This window comes from Podarcis pityusensis, assembly GCF_964106645.2.
Source record: "Podarcis pityusensis genome assembly, chromosome: 1".
NCBI classification, from domain to species: domain Eukaryota; kingdom Metazoa; phylum Chordata; class Lepidosauria; order Squamata; family Lacertidae; genus Podarcis; species Podarcis pityusensis.
Window position 1 is genome coordinate 102675714 of NC_138028.1, and position 10665 is coordinate 102686378.

The following is a 10665-nucleotide window of genomic DNA, read 5'->3' on the forward strand; positions in this document are numbered from 1 at the left end:
GCGTACAACTTCCAGTCAGAAAAGTGGTTACAGATGTCCAAACAGCCTATCAGTACCTAAATTAACAATCTGGTTTTATAGGCTTTTTCTAGATCATTTAGAAGAAGTTCCTGATTGGATGATCTGTTTAATAGTGGAAAACACAACCTTGGAAGGTGGTGGCCTTTCCTTCATTAGATATTTTGAAGGAGAGGCTGCATGGCCACCTCTCAGGAATGCTATAGATGTGGATCTCCTACACTAGTAGTTGGTTGGCCCAGATTGCCTTTGAGGTGCTTTCCAGTTCTTATGATCTTATAACCTAGTTCTATGCACACATTTTCCCCTCCCCCTACACAATTCAAATACAACTGAGTTTTTTGAACATAACTGAGTAAATCTCCTGTATATTATGTCAAGAATAATATTATGTGTTTTTTAAGCAATTTTCTAGGCTTTGGAAGGCTTTGTACAAAACTGGAAGAACATAAAAGAATTTGTAAGACAAAATTAAGCATTCTTTAGAAAACCCACAATGTAAATTCAGGTGAACAAAAATAAATGTGAAGTAGCATTTGAACTAGTGTTCCAACCAGATAAGTAACAAAAGTCACATGTGTGCATTGATGAAGGGTGTGATTGTCCCATTGCAACTCATCATGCTCAGCTTAAGGTTTGTATGGAGCCCTCCATGTATACAACTGCATATAGACTCTGTCAGTGTGACTGAGGAATCTACAAAAGGCAGGCTCTTCAATCACTTATTTGGATTCTATTGAAGCCTTCCTAACCCAGTGCCCTCTAGATGTTGTTGAACTACAACTCCCATCAGCCCCAGCCAACATGGCTTGTCAGGGATGACTGGAGTTGTATTGCAGTAACAACTGGAGACGTGAGACTGGGGACGGAAGGTCTACTGGCAAACACTTGCAGGGCTCCATGCTGACCTTCAACATCTGACTGATGGTTGGAGATAGAGCCTCCTGCTATTGCCACACTTCTTTCAAACTTACACATGTTCCATGAATGCCTGATTTTGAAACAGAAAAAAAGCTAGAGGCTGAGAAATCTGCGTATAAACTTAAAGTTATAGAGTCCATAACTTTACTTAGCTGATTTCTGGAAGCAATCCTCTCTGCCTTCAGTTGGCAAAAGAAGTCACACTCAGCACTGATCCATGGAAATCGGGCAAAGATCTGGAAAGTATGTTTTTTTAAAAAAATCACTTATGAAGTACAGAACTCTTTATATAAGGTAAAGAGACCCCTGACCATTAGGTCCAGTTGTGACCGACTCTGGGGTTGCGGTGCTCATCTCGCTTTATATGCCGAGGGAGCTGGTGTACAGCTTCTGGATCATGTGGCCAGCATGACTAAGCCGCTTCTGGCAAACCAGAGCAGCGCAAGGAAACGCGGTTTACCTTCCCGCCAGAGCGGTACCTATTTATCTACTTGCACTTTGAGGTGCTTTCGAATTGCTAGGTTGGCAGGAGCAGGGACCGAGCAACAGGAGCTCACCCAGTCGTGGGGATTCGAACCGCCGACCTTCTGATCAGCAAGTCCTAGGCTCTGTGGTTTAACCCACAGGCTTTAAAAATTGTTCTAACAATGAGTTTTTGAACAAAGGTGGCAGAGAAGTGAAATAGTTGGGCTTCTTGGTCTAGTAGTTATTGGGGAGTTATTGGGGAGAAAAGAAGCAAAAGTGATGCAAGGAAGAGGAAAGAAATAGGTGACATTTGAGGGTGCCTAGGTTCAAGCAGAATAGACTTCCAATTGAGCAATGGGATCTCCCGTTCCTACCCTCCCCACTGAAGCCCCCTACTGGGGGGGGTGCAGGAGAGAAAAAGGGGATCCCATTGTCGGCACAGGTGCATAATGGTTGTGGCAGGTGAAGGGAGGGCCACAAGAATGACACAGTAGACTGGTATCGGGTTGAATTAGGCCACAACTTACACAGGAAAGTCTAGGTTTGGCTAAGGCATTAGACATGTATCTCGCACCAGGCAGCCCGCCTGCTACCTGATAGAAACCTGGTGGCGTCAACCCTGTGCTGGGGAGTCACCCCCAACATACATTTGATGCCACGACCCCACACAGGCCGCCATTGGAAGAAGTGTATTGACCCTTTGGTCCACCAGTGGACTCCCAGACAGAGTCACCCCTCCTGGACCCCTCTAATGGGGTACTCCTGTGACTAAGGATGCAGTCCAATGCCTAATCTGCCAGAGTTGTGATGGTTGCTATGAGGTAGCCAAAAAACCTACAAGCCGGCCAATTTGCTTGCAGGAGAAAATTCCTCCCTGGTCCCGAAAATACGGTGATGAATTAACTGTAGCAAGGTCCATAGGCAACATGCCCACTCTCCCCCCCCCCCCCCGGTGGATGGAAAAATCCCCTGACACCTGGTTGCCCCCTTAAATAGGCTGGTGATAGGCTGCTCACAGCACTAAGCCCCAGCCTCTGATTGGCTGAATGGGCACTGCCCACCCTTACCTGACGGCCCCATGCAGCCAAAGGTGGTCAGTGCCAGCCATCCCCTCCCCCGTCCATGCCTGGAAGATGGCAGCCTCCCTGAACCCACCATGGCCACGCCATGCAGCAATGGCCGCCTCCCCAGATCAGCAGATATTATGTGAGCAGAAGTCCACTCACTCAAAATAGATTTTTTTCACTTTGGGAAAAGAAGGACCAGCCCCATGTGCCTGTCGGAACTCCGTTTGACCGAGCTACTCCTCCTGTCGAGTCTTCAGAATCTCCTCTGATGGTGATTAATGACCTAAGCCTTTGATGAGGCTTCAGGCACATTCCCATTACGCAGAGTATCCAAACAGCAGCAGAAGGAGCGAGAAATGTGTGCTACATTGCTACGTTTATTGCTAACTACGCAGGACAGAAAAGAATATGCATCTGCTCTCTGTGAAAGTCAGAGAACCAACTGGAACAAAGAAACAGAAAACCAGTAACATCAACATCCGTCTCCCGTCTCCCATGAGACTTCCAACAGTCTGGAATATAAACAGAGTCTAGTGACTCCAAACACTGTACAGTGGCATAACAGAAACCTAACAGTGCCATCCTTCTGACACAAATTGTATATTGGTGAACGAAATGTGGGAAACATCATTTGCTCCAGTTATTATTTCCAAACAATTTTTTTCTCCTCTCCTAAAAACAACCCAGTAACATCTCTTTCCAGAACAAAGGATATTTCAGGGTTTGCAACCTTAGACTTCCACCTTAAATAAATTTTCCATCCAAGTAATTTATTTACACAGAACATGGCATACAAAATTGTTATGTCCAAGGAAATGTGTCTGTTTGCCAATAGACGCCCAGTGCAATGTGATGCACGCTTAATCAGAAGAACCCTCAATGTGTTCAATAGAGTTCACACTCCATGAGCATAGAATTGTCACTTTATTTCACAACAGTAGGAACTCTGCTCTTACTTTTTTGTTTCTGTGTAGCTTTTTCTTTCAGCGAATATCCTTTTAAAGCCATGACCTTGTTTTCCTGGGCTAAAATAAATATGTGAGTAACTGAGGACGCTGGCAATATTTCTTTCATTTGCCTTGCCATTAAGTGTAAAGGTATGCCTGACCGCTAACCTGACATGTCCCTGTCACTTGGGCACTCTGGGTTCTTTCCTCTTCCTAATGGACATTCTTTCACAGGCTTCTGTGGCCTACCTGAGTACAATATTTTAAATTTTAATTCGCTTTACATTTAGGCCAGTCATAAATACCATTTAGGTACCCAGTATTCTGTTCTGTACAATCCCTAAGGTGGTGCTTTTATTTTAATGAAGCCATTTTGGAATGTAAGAGAGAGAGAAAAAAATCATCTTTGATTGAATATATTTGTCAGTTTTATTCCCCAACTGGTATTTTCATGTGGAAAATGCTCACCCTTTTTCAAAAACTGAGGAAGAGTGAGTGCTTCAAGAACCTGGATTAAAAGTTTTCCCTGATATTCCGCTTTCAACTCTATCTGAATAAATGGCCTTTCAAATGAATTTTGAATTATATGATTGTTGAACATGGCCAAAAGAGGGTTATAAAATAAAAACATGCATTGGAACCGTTCGATGTTCCTTGTAGAACAACCATGAGATATCACTGAAGTGAAATAAAATGCAGAAAGCTATAGAAGACTGAAGTTGAAACGGAGGGAGAGAGAGAGAGAGCATGAGAATGAACAAAAGGTCTAGGTTTTCTTTTTTTGCTTTCACTGAGGGAACCACATTTTGTGTTGTTGGTTCATGAGATGTATACTTTCAAGGACTTTCTTTATTTTTGTGATTGTAAGTCACTTTAAACTGTTTTTAAAATTTGTGTTTCAGTTGTTGTAACTGAACTGAACTGAACTGAACTTGCCCGGGAACTTTAAGCATAATAAATGGACGAGAAGAAAGGGGGGGCGGGGATGAAGAAGAAGAAGAAGAAGAAGAAGAAGAAGAAGAAGAAGAAGAAGATACCTACTTGTAGTGAGAAAGTAGGACCTGATTTTTGGATGATTCAAACAAATCTACAGTCCATCAGTTTTATTTTCTAATATGATCACAACAGTAGACCAAAGATATTTAGTGTCACCTGGTCTCATGCAACATGTTGCGTTGGGGGTTTTATAAGGAAGCAAACGAGTTATGGGTGCTAGTTGAATTTACTTCAATGCAAGTGAGCAAGATGAGCAAGAGGATCATTATCCCCCCTAGAGTGGCCATGTTTCATACTTTTCAGAGGACAGGTTCCATTGACTATATGAAAGTGTCCTTTATTTGAAAGGTTGAAAGTTCCAAGCCCAGTTTAAAGATAAAGTACCCTAAAAGGGAGAACTGAATTTGCCCATCAAGTGTTCACACCTGAATACCAGAACAAGCAGGCACACAGGTTATATGGTCACATCTTCCCCACTATGTATTGTATTTCTATTTAAATTATATAGAGATAGAGGAGAGAGAGAGAGAGAGAGAGAGAGAGAGAGAGAGAGAGAGAGAGACACAGATACAGATACAGATACAGATAGATATATGATATATAGATATATGATATAAGTATAAATGGGAATTTAGAAATAAATCCACACAGGCACATTTCAATGTTTTCTTCTGCCCTCTTCTTTGTTTATTCATTTCATCCTTTTTTTCGGTCATGCATAAATGGCCACCTGTTTCCATCCAGCGATTGACATGGATTGCATCCCCCCCCCCCCCAGTTCCTAATTTTACTTATTGTGGTTATTGTAAGCCCAGTGATTAATGTGAATGAAGCATCATGCTGGAACTCATATTTCGCTGGGACGCCATCTTGGTATCTTCCTGCCCAGTTGTGCTATTGTTTCCGCCATTTTCAAGCTCCCAATAGCCAAGTGGCCAGAGAGATGTAACTATAGAGGTTGTTGGCTTGAACCAAAACTAAGACTTTTCCATGCTAGCTGCTTTCACCCCACCTAAAAAGATGATGCTTTGATCATGAAACCATGTACCCAGCCAGGTTGAGCCAACATAGTGCCATCCACATGTTATTAGACTACAACTCCCATCATCATTGACCACTGGTCTTGGTGGCAGGAGCTGATGAGAATCATAACCCAACCACATATCCAGATTACCATGTCGGCTAATCATGGCCCAGACACTAAAGAGCATTTTTCAATTTTCATTTTTCTGTATCCCCCTCTATGGAAAATATACGTCAGAATCCCAAGGCTTGTGACACCCATAAATATGAAGGCAATTATGAAAATATATTGTTTTCGTTCTGGGAGAAGACCTGAGTGCCATAATAGGGGTCACTGTTTTGGTAATCAGGTGCTCAATACATCTGTCAGCTGTGGGATGTAGAAGCAGAAGAGAGGTATTTATTAACCATTTACAAATGATTAGATATTGGTAATTTGATTCTTTTGACGAATCCACACTACCTTTCTTATTAGGGTTGCCAACTTTCCTTCATTCCTTCTCCTTCTCCTTCTCTCTTGGTTTTCACTTATTTCCTTCCCTCTTTCCATTCCCCCAGGCTCCATAGATTTACAGTTGAATATTAAGCTAGCTGTAGCATGTCTTGGATGTAAGCAAGGCTGCTGGAAAAGGATTTATGAAGGCACATTGCTTCTTCCTTAGCCTCTTGAAGCTGATGTCATGAGAACAAAATTCAGTGATTGTACGGCAAACATATGGCTAGGTGGTAAGTGAAAACAAACACATCTATTTCTCCAGCCTAGAAGAACTAACTTGTTTGGCATCTTTCAATGTATACATATGGTCCTATGATCATTTATGGAAATAGAGAGCAGCATAGGAAGTTGGAAAAGTGGAAGTGGCTGGAGTAATGACAAAGAAATAAGCTATTTGAACCACACAGGGCCAGCAAAAGACTTCATGGTGCCCTTAGCATGGGGCCACCATTGCCCCCCATTACCCCCACACTTCTATGGTCCCATAGGATTTTTTTCCTTCATTGCCATCAAGACCACACACTGCCCTTTAACAGTATTTTGGCAGTAACACTTCTGAATGCACACCAAACATGACCTGTTTCTGGGGTGGCCAGTGCCACCCACTGTCTTAATTTACCCAAAATGCAATGTTCTAGTGTGCATATCTTTTCATAGATCTTCAAGCTCAGTTTTATAGAGTGATAGGGTGGGACAAAGCGTCTTGTGCAAATTAAGATGACTTTCCTCATGTGTGTGTTAATTTTGCACTGAAAAGGCGCCTGAAAAATGCAACTGAAATAGTACAAGTGGAACTAGAAAGCCCTTTGTGTAATGGCACAACAACTGGGTGAAGATTTATAAGTAGGCTTGGACAGAATGTAGTACCAAAGCATATATTCCTTCATTTATACAGATTCCCTGCGGTTATGACCCCTTCCTACTTAGTGTCAATAAACCCTTTCAGCCACAAAGTTTATGTTCTCAGCTGAATGAAACGAATCACCTAGAAAAAATATTTCCCCCTGCAGAACCTTCTAATTCTGAAGGTCGACAAGAGGGACAAGAGGGACATAAGAGGTATACTGTATTCATGATAAGATGCCATTCAGGGTATGGTTGCTATTTGCTGTGTTGAATTACACACAGACGGTACTTGGAAATAGTGATGCAACATGTTGGAAGGCCTCTACTGTGCAGTCATTCCAAGGTGTGCATCCATCACTGCATTTCTTCAGGGTAGATTTAGAGCCAGCGAGGCAGGTGTGGGGCTTTATTTATTGTGACAAGGGTGATGAAGCATTCTTGCCTGAGTGGGTGAAGGTAGCCAGCATGCTAGAAGACACACAAAAAGAGAATGACATGTATTGTGAGGCTGTGAAATCTCAGTCACTTATTTCAAACAGATCCCAGTTTTGTATATTAGATATTAAAGGAGAAACTTCTATGGTATTTCCCCCCTTCATTGTTTTTAATGAACTCTATTTTCTCTTTTGGTTGTCTAATTATATTATGGTCTCTGAGACAAAGTCTCTAATCTTGCTAGTATGTCAACATCCTGTGTAGAATGATATTTCTGCTGTGGAGTTGTTCTCAAGAAAAGAGTAGTTCTTCCTCAGTTTTTCTATTCAGATAATTGAAATTCCCTGCGGCCGGTGTTCTAGGCTTTACTTATCTCTCTAAACATTTCCTGATCCTGCCCTGAAGGCATATCACAGTCTTCTAAGATCAGGTTTTTGTTATCATTTCTATTTCCCATTCAGCCCAAACTATCTCTGTCTATGGAATGTAAGTTGCATATATCAATTCTCCCCCCTCAATATACGTAATTCCTTCAATCAATTTATCCATACTGCCATCCTCACCATTTCCTGTTGAGTCTATCTTGTTATAAAACCATGTCTTTTGTTCCTGATCTGAGTCTCTCGATTAAGCTAATGAAAGAAGAGTTACTTTTGTATTTTTAAAACTCATCCAGAGGCAAGTTAGCAACCAGCAAGCCTTTTTCTTCTAAACTTCTGAATCTTCTATTGGACATTTAACTACTATAGGCTACAGTCCTATCCACATTCACCTGGGAAGTAAGTTCCATTGGATTACTTTTGCGTAGCCATGAATAGGACTGCACTGTTAAAGTCTACTGTAGATTTATAAAACTGCCTTAACCTTTGTTGCTGTTAAGACACTATTAAGCAATGTACATGACAAACTGTGCACAGCTACTTTCTATGTCAGCTCTCGTAGCTCTGATAATATTGGATAGAGTGAATATGAGTGATACCATGGTCTGATCTGGAAATATTTAGACCTAGTGTGAGTCACAAGAGTACCAGCAGCTAGCCTGTTGGGTCTTCCATGTTGGAATCTGAATACAAGCGATTGTCCATTCTCTAACTGGCTCATCAGAGACCATGTTAATGAAAACAACATAATATTTCTATCTCATTGTCTAATGTCTTGTTCAGTTTGGTTTGATTGAGGTTTCAGATGATAATAGCTGTTTTGGAAATCAAGTTTTTATACAATATCAATAGCTGTTTTGGAAATCAAGCTTTTATACTTTATTTTACGAAGGGTGCACTGAATGTTGTGCCTTTCAGACTGTGCAAAATGTATAAGTTCTTGGAATATTCCTCCGCCCCCCCGCCCCCCGCCCTCAAAATTGGGTCTTATACAATACAATGACGAGGCTTCTATTGTGCAACAGGCTTATCATTTTTATTTTTATTTTACTCCCCTGCCCAACTCAGGAGAAATTAAGTTAGTGAAGCGTTTCCTTGCATGCAGATAAAATTATGGCAAATGCTTTCTTTTATTAATTCCCATGTGCTATACCATGAACTCAGTTTGGCTTATAGTCATGCAAAGCAATGGGACAAAAGGCAGAGGTTTCTCCAAGAAACCTATAGCCAGCATCTTAGACTACTTAGTTTGTGCAATACTATTACGTCCCAACTCAAGGCAGATGCACACCATGCATTTAACATACATCCAACACACATTTGAAGAATACGACTCACCGCTAAGAATCCTAGGAACTGTAGTTTCCCATCAATTACAATTCCCAGCAAGCTTGGCAAACTACAGTTTCCAGCAGGGGTGCCAAGGTAAGCCCTGCCCTGCATAATCGATCACATGACACAGTGCACACACACCATTTGAATGAGAATGCCCATAAACTTTGTGGGGGCCCGGCCCCCCTCAAATATTTTATTGTGGGAGCTGAAGCCCCCACAACCCCTAGGAGTTAGCTCCTATGGTTCTTCTTTAGGGGAAGTCACATGCTTTTAAAAAAGTCTTGGGTGTGTTTTGAATGTATGGTGTGGCTCTCAGTCAACTAAGCTGGAAGCCTCAGGTACTGAGCTAAGTATCTATTTGCTGGATCAGAATGCTCAAAATATAGAGACAGATATAGGCTCACTTGTAACTGTGGGGCAAACTGCTTTCAGGAGCAGCCTAGGTGATACTGAGCCCTTTGCGGAACCAGGCATCATGACAGAAGCTGCAATTTCCGGAATAAGCTTCCCACTGTGGAGAAGTTTGTAAGCAAAGCAGCATTGACTTTGGATCATTGTACTTAATAATGGCACAGGATTAGCAACAGAGGTAAGCAATTAGTAGCTACGATAAGTACCTGCTATGAGTCATAGGATATCATGAAAATTAAGGTACAGAATTAAGATGTTTACCCCAAGAGAAGAGAATACACAGGGCAATAGGACAATCAGAGGCTATGTGAAACAAAGACTTAGGATCAACATGAACAGAGTTTTGTCAGTCAAAACACCACGAAGAGAAAGTCTGTCCCATAACAGAATTACAATAAACTGATAATACAAATTCTTCAGAGGGAGTGAAAAAGAAAAAAAGAAGGGGGGAAAGATTATAAATTAGATATCCATGAGTTTTTATTAAATACAAGGTTTGCTGAATCTCTTGGCAGGCGAAGAAAAAGGTTACCTCATGTTTTCATTGTAAAAATCTCTGTCTCCAGTGAACAGTACGGATGTTAGCGCTTGCTTTATTTCCACCTGGCAGATGTGTAAGATAATGCACAGATTATAAACTAGTTATAGGACTTAATTCCTTGAGAGATGACAGGGAAGAAATGAAATGAACAACAGGATTTTAACTGTTTGTTTTTTACTCACTTGCATTCACTTGCAGTCTCAAACAGGAGTGTGGCTGCTTCCTGGCAGCCTTTCCGTGGAACAGAGGGGCAGCTCATCCTTTGCACCCACATGCCTGTCCTGAAGACAGATGATATATAGGGGGTAGTTTGGATTGTGAGCCACAGTTTTGCTAATGCCTTGTTTGATCTGTAACATTCTTGATTGGCTTAAAGCCAATCTCCCCAAATGTAGAGTGGACACATTTGCTAACAAGGTGAGTCAACAGTGTCGAGAAAGCATCTCCATTCCTGCTACACACTGTGGTCATTTTCTTTGCAACATCTTGTCCCACCCTGGCTTCCAACACACTGTATTAGCAAACTGATCATAATAGGTGTCTTGAGAGAAACAAAACAGGAATATTGCATCTGGGGGCTAGAGCGGTCACGGCTCAAACCTATTCCACCAACTTTTATGATTTAATTACGTAAAGTAGATGCAGAGCAGGGGATGGGAAGCCAAAAAGGAGAATACATTGAACCAAACTAAAAGAGGGTGCAAATTTGCATGAAATTCGCAAGAGATGGGTTTTATGTATGGGTGTGAATTCAGAAACAGTTCCTATTATTTAGATACATCTC